At 46.4% G+C, this 13,800-nt stretch overlaps 1 protein-coding gene across 1 annotated transcript in view; it reads left to right on the top strand.

Moving 5' to 3' along the window:
- Positions 1–13,800, top strand: part of fuss (fussel) — an 80,363-nt gene that overhangs the window by 33,659 nt on the left and 32,904 nt on the right. The gene's annotated exons all lie outside the window — the stretch shown is intronic.

The following is a 13,800-nucleotide window of genomic DNA, read 5'->3' on the forward strand; positions in this document are numbered from 1 at the left end:
GACCAGTACAGGAAAACTTACAACTTTTCTGTGATCCTCTACTCATCAGTCGATTCATTAGTGAACTCTGTGTGAAATTTTCGTGAACTCAAGACTGTACAGACAATTCAAAAACTTTTATTGTGATTTTTCTGTTACTGTGATTTTAGTGTTTAATAAATCGTTAACTGTTACTGGTAAATAGTGTCAGTCAACTCATTTACACCGTTCAAAAGTCCCGACTGTTCTAGCATCCAAACATCCTAAAAAATACAGTCCACACAGTCCCGACTTCTCCCTCAGCTGACTAAAAGTCAGAATATTTGGTCCTTCGAGCCGGATGGGGTCCGGCTTGGATGCATACTTCGAACAACTGTGGAGCAGTCGGTTAAACGGTGTATCTTTTTTTTGTAATGTTCGGTCAACTCAACATATTTCTCGGACAATTCACGTTAAGTTCAATTTCAGTTATTTTATTTATTTTTAGTCAGTGTTTAGATATGTTCAGACAACTCAATTGAGTTTTGGTGTAAATAACGTTGCAAACAATACTTGTTTACGCATTCTTGTGCCCAGTGACACTCAGATTTGTTGTAGTGCTTCAGAGATCCCCAGCCTGATCGACTCTTAGTGTCTTGAAGCGTGCTCGCGCGCACTTTTCAGTATTCTACGAATTCTCTGAGTGACCTTGCACGACTAAACAGCTAGTTATTTTCTGGTGTACTATTAAGTGGGTCAATCGAGTTTGTGATTGATTTAATATCACCAGTAAACGTGTTGGCTCCTTAACATAATTGGAGTGAATTAAATCAAGTTTCTGGTTATAAAAAGTACACCGTGCAGGTTAAGATATACTGAATGATCATTAAAGTAATCAAATGATCAGTTCATCTCAGTTTTCGTGAAAAAGTATTGTGATTAGTCATAATTTCAGACATCTCTATTCAGTGTGATATTGATAAGCCACTCCATAGTCCAGTCATATTAGATTTTAAATCGTGAAATCTTGAAATGGACAAAATTTTAATAGACTATTTGTAGGGGATATAGAATTAGTTTCCCCTTAAAAAAAGTGAGCTCCGACACCGGGCAAGGGTTGAAATCACCGTTTAAACGCTTTTTTATGCATTTTTTCATGTTTGTTCTCATTTTTTTCGAGAACTATAACAGATATGAAAAAATATTTTGAACAAAAGTTGTAGCGGCTACAATTTTACATAAAAAAGTCCGCATCTTCGCAACCTTACCTGTAACAGGTAAAAAGTTATTGACCTCTAAAGGTTGGAAAAATTCAAAACAATGAAAATATTGAACACCCTTTGGGCACGATACTGCTGTGAGAGAAACAAAGCGATATGTCAGCGCTTGTCACACTCATTGCGAGTATTTTATCATAATAAACGTGCCTAAACGAAACACAACGTAAACAAAACCCATGGGATAGACAAGGAGGGTTATGTTTATGTATTCAAAATATAGGAAAGGATAGCTGACATCACAAGGTCAGCATTTGTAAGACTTTAAAGAAAACTAAGTGATCACCAGCATTGTATAGAGTAATCACCCCAAGTGACATAAAAAAAAAATCGCAAAATTAAATAGCATCAATCGATAAAGTTTTTAATGCTGAGTCGATGAATGATATTCATTTTTTTGATTTTTTTTTAACGATACATGGGGTAACTGGGGGTAGAATAAAAATAATAATAACAAACTATTTGCAAGTGAGCTCAAGTTAGTTAATTTCAACTAACTTTACTTAAAAAACAGAATCGATTAAAATTAACTTGCAAATAGTTTGTTTGTGACATATCGCTTTGTTTCTCTCACAGCAGTATCGTGCCCAAAGGGTGTTCAATATTTTCATTGTTTTGAATTTTTCCAACCTTTAGAGGTCAATAACTTTTTACCTGTTACAGGTAAGGTTGCGAAGATGCGGACTTTTTTATGTAAAATTGTAGCCGCTACAACTTTTGTTCAAAATATTTTTTCATATCTGTTATAGTTCTCGAAAAAAATGAGAACAAACATGAAAAAATGCATAAAAAAGCGTTTAAAGGGTGATTTCAACCCTTGCCCGGTGTCGGAGCTCACTTTTTTTAAGGGGAAACTAATTCTATATCCCCTACAAATAGTCTATTAAAATTTTGTCCATTTCAAGATTTCACGATTTAAAATCTAATATGACTGGACTACCAGTGCCTTACAAATACATACGAAAATTGAGAAAGTTATATTCTTAGCGATCAGAAAGCCAACTAATTACCTGTGTGACTCAATCTTAAATTGTTTGGGAAATTTGGTGACTCTTTTTTAGTCATCTCTCTAATGTTGAGTTTTGTAATCAATTACATGTAATTTTCGTGTCTTATAGACAACTTTTCGTGCATTAGTGTAATATTTATGCAGAATTAGTCAGACTACTCAGTGTTGTGTTATTTCCAGTGCCGATAATCACAATTTTAGTAAACATTAAATTCACTTTAGACAACTCTAGTGATCTCTAATGATCTAAGTGATTGATTCAGTGATTGTGACCTTGTTAACCAGTGCTTCAGCATGTCAAGTGACAAGAACTTCAGTGTACCAGCCAACTCACTGTGTGAGAACATATTCTCACAAGACAACTCACATCAGCAACACTCAACTATGTCATCAGCTTCGTCAACTCATTCACCAGACAAATCATCACAACATTGGTCAAGATCACCATCTCCTGAATCACGATTTAGCATAACACAACGCAGGTTATCAGCTCAGATGGAACGCTTCTTTCACCTCATCAAATTAAGAGATGAAATTCTTGCTATGGATAAAACCAAGACGTCTATGGGCTTTATCGATAACACAATTGCTTTACTTGGGAAATTTTGGGAATCATTTTGTGCAGAGCATGATGCTATTGGAGATTCATGCCATGCCAGTATATCCGAGCATGAATGCATGACTACTCATCTCTTCACTATGGCAATAAAGATTCATTATACAGCCTCCTCTACTCTCAATGGAATTGAATCACATCTTGAGGAAGAAACTCATAAGATACGGTCAGAGTGGTCTTATGAGAAAGAACAACTTATTTTTTCTCATGTCGAACAACTCTTCAGTGATTTACCTTCAGTTTCGGCAACTCCTTCAGAACTTGACAAGCTAGTAGAGACTATCAAGATAAATGTTGATCTGCTTTAGGGGTTAGGGGTCTCTAGTCAACACTAGGACTACCCATTAATCTTCAGACTACTCAACCGTTTGAACTCCAAGTTCAGAGAAACCTGGAACCGTCAGTGACTCGACTCAACCAGACAGCCAACTCTCAACCAACTTCTTTTATTCATTACTTCTTAAGCACGAGCAATTGAAGCTGCAGATTTATTAGCAGATCAGATCAACCAGCTGCCAACTCAAGCATCATCATGCTCAACAACGAAGTCAACTCATCAGCCAACTCAACAGAAGCAACAGACACCTCGAGCACGTCATCGACGATCTCAACACAGCCAGAAGAAAGCTGATTATCCTTGTGATCGATGTACGAGTTCTGATCACTACCTTTCAGACTGCTCTTCATTAAAAAAATTGGCAGAGTCCATGAGACACAAACTCGTGCTGACTTCTCGGCTCTGTTTCCGTGGAACACCTGACGGCATCTCGTGCTTCAGCGTCCTCTTTTCAGTGGTATATTCCAATGTCCTGCCACTGAAATTGTCCTCGATTATCCGCAAAAGGTACGACGGTGTCCTCTTCTTCTCGAGTGCTTTGATGATCGCTGGCCATTTTGCGCTGTTGAAGGCATTATTGCGCAGAACTTTACGGCATCTTTCCTCTTGTGCAGATCCAGCCGGGCGAGGTCTACCACGGTCTGGATGGCGTGGATGGTGGATCTTCTACGCCTGAAGCCGTATTGGTTTGGGGATAAGGCAATATGTTCCTCCAAACGCTGTACAATCAGCCTTTCCAAGAGTTTCCACGAGGTATCCAATAAACAGATTGGTCTAAAGGACCTCGGGTTCTCTATCGGCTTATCTCCTTTCCTTAGAAGCACTAGTTGTTGCCGCTTCCGGGCCGCCGGAAATTTTCCATTCTTCAGGCCCTGGTTGATGACTCCTAGCATCATTTCTGGCCATGCTGATGACACCTCCCGCAAGATCTCGTTAGGGATGCCATCAGGGCCTGGTGCTTTATTGGTCCTGAGTCTTTTCAGTGCCACTTTAAGCTCCTGGACGTTAAAGGGCGGGGGTTCCCCATCCTCACTCGTTGCTGTCCTTCGCTGTAGTTGTTCAGGGTCTTCGGGGAAGAGGACCCGAATTATTACCTTAGCAAAGGATTCTTTCCTCAATCCGGGTATCTGGGGAGGGGGGGCCTTACAAGTCTTTCCATGACTAACTTGTAGGCCGTACTCCATGGGTCTTCATCTACCTCCTGGATTAAACGTTTCCAGCACCTCGCCTTGCTCTCCTTAATAGCTGTAACGAGAGCTTTTTTCCGTACTTTGTAGGCGTCCAGAAGCAGTTCCCGGTCGGCCGTGCCCCTAGATCTCTGTGCCATTCCCCTAGATTTTAGGCACAGACGTCTCAGGTTGGATATCTCCTCTGTCCACCAATATTTGGGGCGTTTCCCTGACATCCCGCGTCCTGCGCGTGGCATCGACGCATCACAGGCTTCGGACAGTACGGCCTGAAAGGTGTTAATATCAGGACCCATACTGTCGTTTCCCTGTGGGATGTCTTTTTTGGCGATATTGTTGAGAAACGCCTCGAGCTTCTCCGCATTCAGCTTCCTGCGGTTCCAACCTGGACGAGATGGCTTCTTCTCGGCCTCTTCTCGATAGTTGGCCTCTCTGAAGTACACTGGTTTGAATGTCAGCAGCCGACATAAACAACGATCCAACAAAGTATTGCTTTGTCAGGTTTGAGTCGTCATTTTATGTATGCGTGATTTCTGGTGAACTGGAAAGTTTCTCAAGCTGATTAAGCTGGAAAACTCCCAGTCCACAGAACAAAACGGGAAAAAGGGGTACCGTCTGCAGTTTGGGGCCCCTGGCCCCGCCACAAGTCAAAAGGCTTGGGAAAGAGCTGACCATCGTTGACGGAAAAAAAATACTGGTCAGCGGTCTAAATCTTATGCAAAAGGTAGAAGGAAAGAGGAAAGGGGGAAACAAAAAAAAAGAAATAAGGGATACGGGATGGACGAATATTAAGTCGGACATAACAGTATCATTTAACTTTGAATAAAAAGCTGACTGAGCAGGGAGCTGGGTTTCATCAAATTCATCCCAGTTATCTATGTATTCATATGGGAAAACCCCTTTTCTCACGGCTGATTTAATTTTTCCGGATCATTGTAAAATCTTTAAGTGATATTTTTCTTATCATCATCTAAAAACGATGCTAGTTTATCAATACTACTAGCCATGAATCTAAAGGATTCTATAAATTGTAATTTCATCTCTATTTCACGAGTTCTTTCCTTTCGGGGTCGATTGTCTTGCGTTAGGAGTCCGACTTTCGTGCAGGAGTGACTGGTAAGGCGGCCTGAGCCAGCGAATGGGCGCCCTCGTTACCGTAGTGCCCAACATGACCTTGGAGGTAGTGGATGGTGGCGTCAAGGTTTTGCATGTCTCGGGAAAGACTCGGCAGCTCGTCTTTATAGACCGGGCTGCGGCCTGTCGAGGTCCACCAGTTTCTGCTGCTCCAGAGCGGCAGCCATTCATTCAGGCTCTTCACAACAAACTCCGAGTCGGTGAAAATAGACAGGACTCGAAGCTGGTACCTGCTCGCGATTCTGACGGCCTCTTGAACGGCCTCCAGCTCTGCTCCATTGTTGATGGAACGGCCGGGCGCGGCCCGAGAGACGTTCTCGACATGCCCGGGCTCAAAAAAAGACCCCTATGGAGGCTCTCGCATTGGCACTGCCGTTTTGGGTGCAGGCTCCATCGGTGTACGCCCGTACTCGACCGTCCGGACCCCGCGTGAGGAGGGTGTCCGTGAGAGGAAGATAAGTGGGAGCAGCAACTTGGAGGAAGCGTAAGGAATCGGATAGGCAGGTGAAACGGCGAAAAACGGGGTTAGGAAAGTAGTTTACCTGCAGGCGGCACTTGTCCCAGGTGGGGAAGACGCCGACTCTGCGACCATAGGCCACCGCGTAGTAAGGCATGACTTAGAGAAATTTTTGACCACAATTACCGTGGCGGCCCGAGTTTCTAGAGTGCGTGTCGTAGGTGAACTTGCTGAATTAATTGACGGCTTATTACCGCAACTTAACCTAGAGATTAACATAACTAAAAGACAAATTGTAGAGTAAGGTGCAATTGGTAGTGGCTAGGACGCTGCAGGGGCAGGAGAGAGAACGATCCCCGGGCGGGCGGTGGTCCTCGGCTGTGTTGCCCTTGAGGTGCCAGGGGTAGGTTCGATGGCTGGCCGTGGCTCAGGAGACTCGTTCTTCGGGGTGACGATCTTAAGAGGGATATCGTTTTCCTGCCTCTCTCGAATGTTCCGGTGTCGTCGTAGCAGAGATCTTGAGCAGATCCAGAGAGGGCTTATTCCACACTTGTAGATACCCAGGGCGGATAAAGCTAATTATCCCGACTACCCCAAGCGTGCTGCTGATCCAAATCCTGTTTCGTCGTTCTTGTTAATGATGGAGACCAACTCGGTTCAACTTGTTCTCGATCTGGTCTAGGCCACTGCCCCAGTTAGCCCGAGTATCGGCTTCTTGCAGATGAAAAGTTGGAGTGACAATAGACGGTTCTAGGGAAGAGTCATGCAGGATTGGTGAGAGAGACCTGAGGCTAAGAGAGCTCTCGGGAAGTAGGCCAGTGATGTTAGTCTGGAATTCCCCTAAGCTGAGGATAGTCTCGTAACGGTTAGTAGCCATGCAGCCCGGTCGGAGATCCAGCACGCCAGCGCCGTCGAGATGAAGAGTGTGAATTTGCTGGCCTTCGCAGACGACGTTGTAGACTTCCGGCTTGCAAGTGGAGAATAGCCAGGAGTTTTGGTGGGTTAGGGCGATCCATTCGGTGGCCTAGGATAGCATTACTCTGATATTACAAGTTCTTAGGGTTTTGTTTGAAGGGTCCCGAATTATTTCAGTTGCGCAGATAGGCCGGTTTTCCGAAGATTGGACTGCTCGTAACGGTGCGCAGGCCAGGCCGTTGCCAGCGGGCAGGCAGTTGGACAGCTCTTCTCCAGAGGCGAGAAAATAGCGAGCGTTATCGGCTGACAATACCAGAAAGTCTTCTTCCGGCAAGATGGTGAGGGCCGATGGCTTTCGCCCCCCCGACTGCGGAATTTTATATGGGCGCAGGTGGTAACTCCTCCACAGATGTTTCTCCAGGAGAGGTATCTCGACGACGGTTGCGAAGATATTACCCACCCGGGTAGCGGTGATACGCGAGATTTTTGAGAGGCCTCTCTTAGCTTTTTCGATGGCTGTGATGGCCTGTCGCATCAGGGAGTTGCGCTGCTGTAGGGTGCGGAAAAGGTGGAGGCCCAGCAGCATGTAATTGCGCTCCTTTTCGACCATGTGTCTCCAGTGGTCTTGTTGTTTTGAGATCGCAACGGCGTAGGAAGCTAGCTCATCGATTCTTTTGTTGGTTTGGGCAAGGTCGCTCACGAGGGAGTCGACTTCCGTACGTATGATATGCGTGGCGTTGTTAACTACATGGATGATCTTAGTAAAGGCGGGCAATCTCATGAGAGAAGTATTCGTAATCATTGTAATCCAGGGTGCCGAACAGCTTTCTGAGTCCCGTTTCAATGAATCCAATCCAGGGTGAACGTTGGTTTCGGTCGTTGGAGACGTCCCGGGTAGGGGTGCGCCCAACGACCTGGCGCAGCTGATTGCTCAGCCGGGTATCCTCGTCTAATTCGGCCCGAACTGTGCTTTCTTGAAGTGCCGTGGTGCAGAACTGCGGCGCGTAGGTCTCTCGGCAAGTGTCCGAGTAATTGTTGAATGCCTGGGCGTCTTGTCCGTGCGCGTTGATCAGGGCATCCACGTCCAGCGTAGAGAGGATTATCCAGGTTTCGCTTACTAGCTGGACGGACTGGTATTCCTCATAGTACAGGCCAGACTGGTGTTGAAACATTGTAACCCGGTATGAGTCACCAGGGTGAGCGACAGAACGGTGCAGAAGTGACTCCTCGGCCAGTATCCAAAGAGCGTTGATGGCCTCGACGGTTAATTCCCCCGCTTGGCGTTAGCGATGGCCCAGGCAGGTGAGGGGAGCTGCAGGGACAAAGTGGCGAGGTCTTGAGTAACAACCTCGGTCTCATCCTCTTGAATGGGATCCGCTGCCTGAGGGTTAGGAGCAGGAGTGGGTACAGGTTGCGTGTCAGTGTTAACCTCGGCTTCGGCGGGAGCTGCTCCGATGTCTAGAATGGACTGCGGGGAATAGTGAGTTCTGCCTCGAGCCGGGACTTCGCGAAGTCCCTGCATGATGGCGGCCTCTAGACGTCTCCGTGTCCTTTTTGCGCGATTTCGACGAGTCCTGGCGGCCGATGCTCTGCGGGATCTGGAGATGGTTGCCGGGTTGGCGCGGTGGACCTTCGGTTGCTGGTCCATATCAGCAGCAGGGTGCCTTAGTGATGCTTTGCTGATACGGCTGGCTGTTAGGGGCTAGTGACAACTTAGAATAACTTTTCTTTGGTTAGTAACAAGCTGTTTGCGCCATTGAGCAGGGTTAGCATTTAGCCTTACTGTGAGGTATGTTCTAGGAAGAGAAGGGAAGGGAGGAAAAAATAAAAAGAAAGGCGACTTTCCATTTCCCTTTGATAGTAGTTGAGGCGGACGGAGTCTAGATCTCGCACCAGCTGATAGATGTCCGGCAGCATAGGCTGGAAGTCATTCGGGCCCTGGCCATGGCGTTCTAATAAGTCGTATCGATCAGAGAAGAAAATTGAGGATTGGGTTGGTCTGCGAATCTGGGAGGGCTGGATAGGGTTGGAGGAGGGTAACAGGACTTGGGTAGAGGCTGAATCCAGGTGTTTCTCGTAGACGGAGGAGGAGGAACATCGTCTAGGAGGGGGGTCTGAGTTTCCACGTCCCGGAGATAGGTCCCAGAGATTGAAGGAACGATGGCGGTGGGTGCGGGGGCCAGTGGTTCATCTTTGATGGTGATTTCATCCTTGAGGCGATGCAGCACCACCCAGGGCCCGGGAGCCCACAGTCGAGGATCCCTCCAGTATTCCTGGGTCTTGGTGCGATGGATTAAGCCAGACATCCGTCCCTGCCTTTTCGACAAACGAGGAAAGAAAACAAAACCAGTTGATTAGGCCCCGAAATACACTTACCTCGCAGCCCGGTGGGAGATAGCAAGCCATCGGCTGGAGTCAGGAAATCCGTTACGATGGAGGGATAATTAAGATTAGTGAACAGGGTGGAGGTACAGTTTATGAATAACGTCAACCAAGTAGAATATTAGAAGTTATAAAATTTTATTAAGTATGTGTCGGCTTACAGTATATCAATTAGTGTATATCAGTACAGTATATCAATTAGTGTATCTGGCGAAACGGAAAAGCGGTCGGGAGGGAAAGGAAAGACAGAAGAGGGGGGGGAGCGTCAAGGGGTTCAGTAGTATGATCCTCCATGACGGCGGCGCTCTCTCCGCGCTCGCCTTCGGCGTTGGTTGTGGCGCCAACATCGTTCGCAGTGAGAGGGAGCGGGAGCAGTAGGGAAGCCACCGATCCGATTCCATTCCTCCACGAAGTCCGAGAACTCGCTCACCCTTAGTAGCTCCGGCGCCGGCTTCGTCCAAAAGTACCGCCCGATTCGCTAGAGGAAGGCTTGAAGAGCTGGCCTCCGTTCCTGGATTGCGCGGGCCAGCGGGGCTAAACCTTCGAGGAAGCGGTCCGTGAGTACGTAGGGCGGCTCGAGCAGCTCGGCCCGCTCGGTTGATGAAACAGGGTCAGGACCCCTTGGAAGTGCTGAAGGTGGTTGGCGGATTACGGCCTGGGCGACATTTTGTTGCAAGCCGAATTCCTCGTCTGAGGATCCACTCAGGTCGAAGACGATGGGGCTGATCCTTCGGCGTGGCTCCGACACTATGGCCTGGCGTTGAGGCGGCTCTGCCTTTGGTTGTGCTTCTTGAGGCTGGGTGGGGGGGAGTGGTTCCAATACGAGGCGGTCCCTCCTAGACCCGCCCACATTTCCTGGCAAAAGGAGGGAGGGGTAAACAGATTATTGTCAGGAGGCGATACAAGGAATTGGCAGGCAGTCGTCGGTCTCGTCGGTAGGCTTAAAGAGATGAAAGAGAGAACGTTCTGCTTTGGGGGAAGGCCGGCATGCATAAGACCTGCTCAGACATCAGAGGGCATACAGGGGAGAGAACGGGAAAGGTGAAGGAGAGGGGTAGGATTCGTACGAAACACACTTATAATATATTAATATACTATTAATGGCTATTCATGCATACAGAATTAGTAACGAACATTGGGCACTAGGCCAGCATGCAGTTTACAAGACTACTGAGCTAACTGGGTGGGGCCTAGCGGCCCGGGTTCTCAGCGGTAGTGCGTGGCACCATTCTTTTCACCTTCTCGGGGTGTTTGACAAAGCGCTTACCCACCTCCGTTTCCAGAACCACGTTACCACTTTCGGTGAAGCCTACTACTTCAAATGGTCCGGTACAATGTACATCTAACTTACCTTTCCTAGGTTCCTTGTAGATATAGGCGAAATCTCCCTTCACGAGATGATTTTCGCGAATGTTTTGATCCGATTGCTCTTTCGATTTCTCCTTAGCTTTGGTTAGATTGTTTCTCGCTAACCTCCGAGCCTCGGAAAGTCTCATTAAGAGGTCCTCGAGAGCTTCGGGGTAGGTGTGGATCTCCGAAAAATCAGGCAGGGCTGTAGGAGCCCGGGCGACTTTTCCATCCAGTAATTCGAACGGAGAGAATTAGGTGGCTGAGTGGACTGTGGTATTGTAGTTGAACATGGCCATCGAGAGGTATCGATCCCAATCATGATAAATCGACACAAACGAGCGTAGGTATTCAACCAAAGGGTGATGAGAGCGCTCCAGGGAACCATTTGACTGCGGGTGGTAGACGGACGTGAGGACCCTCTTGATTCTGAGTATCTTAGCTAGCCGGGACAGGAGTTTGCTAGTAAACGAGGTTCCTCGATCCGATAGGATGACCCTTGGACATCCGTACAGGCAAATGAAGTGGGTCACCAGGGCCTCGGCGATAGTGGAGGTGCGGATGTCCGGTAACGGGACCGCGCAGCAGTATTTCGAGAAGTTATTCTGGATCGTTAGGATATGGAGATTGCCGTCTGGAGTCATTTCCAGCGGGCCGACAGTATCGATGGAGATCTTTTCGAACGGTTCGAGAGGCGTATCCGTGATTACTGCCGGTTTCTTCTTCCTGATACAGTCGAGCTTTTCGTTCTTGCAGGTCTGGCAGCTTTGGACATACTCATAGATGTGCTGCTTCATTCCGGGCCAATAGAAACGCTGTCGAATCCTCTGATAGGTCTTGACAACGCCCTTATGGCCTCTCACTGGTGTATCGTGATTTTCCTGGATAATTTCCGGCCGTCTGTCCTCGGGGGGATTTTCTATCTTACCCCGGGTTAAGGTGATCGCCATCGGGCTCGTGGTGAACACGTGGGCCAAGTAAGGGTGAACGTTTACGTGGATCTCGTCGCCGCTCTCGGCCATTCGAAATGATCGCACGTTGTAATACTCCAAGGCAAGCCTGAGGTTGTTCAGAGCGAGAAGAATCTGTTCCGGCGTGGGTTTGTCGAAGTGGTGTTTCTCGACAAACACCGTGAACACTCTGTGCTTGCCTAGAGGGGTGGCGAAGATCTGTCTCACTAGGGGATTTTCCGCCTTTAGGTCATCTACGGATAAGTAGTGGAGAGCTTGTAACAGCTTGCTGACTGGATGAGCAAGCTCACAGTCAGCCGAGAGGAAGTGGACGACGTTATCCCGGGAATACGTAAGTCTATCCCAGCTAACGGTTATGGTAACTGCCTGCGAGGGTGTCCGGGGTGTAGGGACGGATTCCGTCGCGATTTTAGGTTCGGGCTTAGAGTCACAGGAAACTCTCCCCTCGAAACCAGAAGTTTCAGGGCACACGATTACTCCTTGGCTAGCTGGAGCCGGTAACGGCGGGGACGGCTGTGTCCCCGTCGCTACCACGGGAGCAGGTGCTTCCTCGCTTCCTCCTGGCTGAAAGGAAGGATTTACGGGAGTTGCGGGGAAACGGTGAGTTAAGATGCTGGAATTAGCGGCGGGACTAGTATTGGCGTCGAACGTAGGAAGGGTCGAAGGACGTCCTAGACAGTGACGCAATAACGAGTCCTGCGAGTTGCGCGTAGAAGTGGAAGGTTGTGTAGTCTCGATGTACTGATAAGCGCCTTTGTCCTAGTACATACAATTAATTCAGGATAGTTATAATAATATAATGATTATATTACGCCTATATTATTAAAGCCAATATGGGATTATCACTATTAGTTAATAATTATTAATATGATTATAAACTATAATACTAATTAACTAAATATAATATAATTATTAATACTCGATCTAGGATTAATTGATCGTTTTCTCTCTCTCCCCTTTTCCTCTTTCAATCATAGAACTAAAAACAATATAGACCTAAACCAATATACGTCGCGGGTTGAGAACCACTCGATGTTCCGGGAAGAGCAAACACGTGTGTATGAGTATGTGCACCGCAGAGTATTTTTACGAAAAGAGGGAGAGGAAAAAAAAAAGGAAAACGGACTTTCGTCCCGGAGAAAGAGTATGGAGGAGATTTGTCGATGGATCGATAACTAAGAGAACGTCAAGTAGATCGATGATTTCCCCTTTTTCTTTTTTCTTTTCTTTCGCTTTTTTCCCGGTGTCGATAAACTAGGGATTTAGGACTGGGCGATGAGGGTTTAAAATTTCCCAAAGTATTAACTCACTGGGAATAATAATATGAGAGAAAGAAAGGAGACAAAAATATCAGTGAGGTTGATCCATTAGAAGGACTGAACTAAAGGAAATGTACGGAGAAAAAGAAGAAAGAGAAAAACTTATATCATAATTAATTATTCACGGGATAGCATACCAGGCGAACTCCCCATGATTAAATTTGCAAGAGGTAAAATCGTGTAGGATTAGAAGTACTAGAATAACCCCCGAATATTACGCGGTAATTAATTATTAATAAATAAACGAGTTGGTTAAACTAATTTGTCGCTAAAGAAATGAACAAGGAAGTGTTAAGGTCGTGGGAGGCGGGGCCGGTTGACGCCCGATACAAGGACGTATGTAGATCGCCGTGCAACTTAAAGAGAGTGGGCGTGGCCTTGCCTTCGAACCTTTAATTTCTCTAAAAGTTGAATGAAGTGACAAGATTTAATGACCTTTTGAAGCGAAAAGTTAAATAAACGATTTATTTAGGCTTTACAATTTCCACCAATGTGATAACGATTATTTTATAAGATAGTTTAAGGCGAGAAGCTTGAAGTGAATTCCTCGGGGGGCGGGCTTTGACTTTGCCCAGCAAAAATCTGAGTTGGAGCTTTAATAAAGATTTTATAAATTTCAAAAATGGAAGAAATAACTAGTTGAGGGTCCTGTGAAACTAATTGAACCGAAGAGGATCTTTTTTGCACTTAAGTTTAATGGATTAGAAACGAAGAAAGAACCCCGGATGCAGCCTACAGCTGAGAGCAGCGCGATCCGACGGCAACTTTCTTCCGTTTCTAGCGCCGTCAACTTTAAAGGGATCTAAAAATAAAAACGAGGGGGTGAAAAATAAGAATTTTGGGATTAACAGCTTATTATAAAAATAGTTTTAGCCCTTAAAGCTCACTAAA

This window comes from Chelonus insularis, unplaced genomic scaffold (genome assembly GCF_013357705.1).
Source record: "Chelonus insularis isolate UGA/USDA-ARS -01 unplaced genomic scaffold, ASM1335770v1 contig_10_pilon, whole genome shotgun sequence".
Lineage (NCBI taxonomy): Eukaryota > Metazoa > Arthropoda > Insecta > Hymenoptera > Braconidae > Chelonus > Chelonus insularis.